Consider the following 392-nt stretch of genomic DNA (forward strand, 5'->3'; position numbering starts at 1 on the left):
TAATGGGAGTTTTTTTTTTTTTTTTTGTTAAAGTAAAAAATTCAAAATGTTTTGTTATTGCTACCCCCACTAAATGTGTCTAGCTTCGCCCCCTGCTACGCGCATGTGAGCATGTCTCTGTTTTTTGCTCGTAAAAAAGGAAATTAAAGCCTTTTTTTGTAAAAAGCAAAAGTCTGCAAAAATCAATTAAATCATCTAAAAATGAAGAGAATCGAATACCGGCATCTATATAAAGAACGGCCAACTTTGGTTCTTTTCGCAACATATCATGCAAGGATCTTGTTTTCACAGCACGTAAGTAACTTTTGAACCTCCGGTTTTTTTTCTTAGTTTTAGTTTTTTTTTTTTAAGAATAAAAAATATTATTCGTATATTAAAATTAATTATTAAAA

Source organism: Arachis duranensis, chromosome 7 (assembly GCF_000817695.3).
Source record: "Arachis duranensis cultivar V14167 chromosome 7, aradu.V14167.gnm2.J7QH, whole genome shotgun sequence".
NCBI lineage: Eukaryota > Viridiplantae > Streptophyta > Magnoliopsida > Fabales > Fabaceae > Arachis > Arachis duranensis.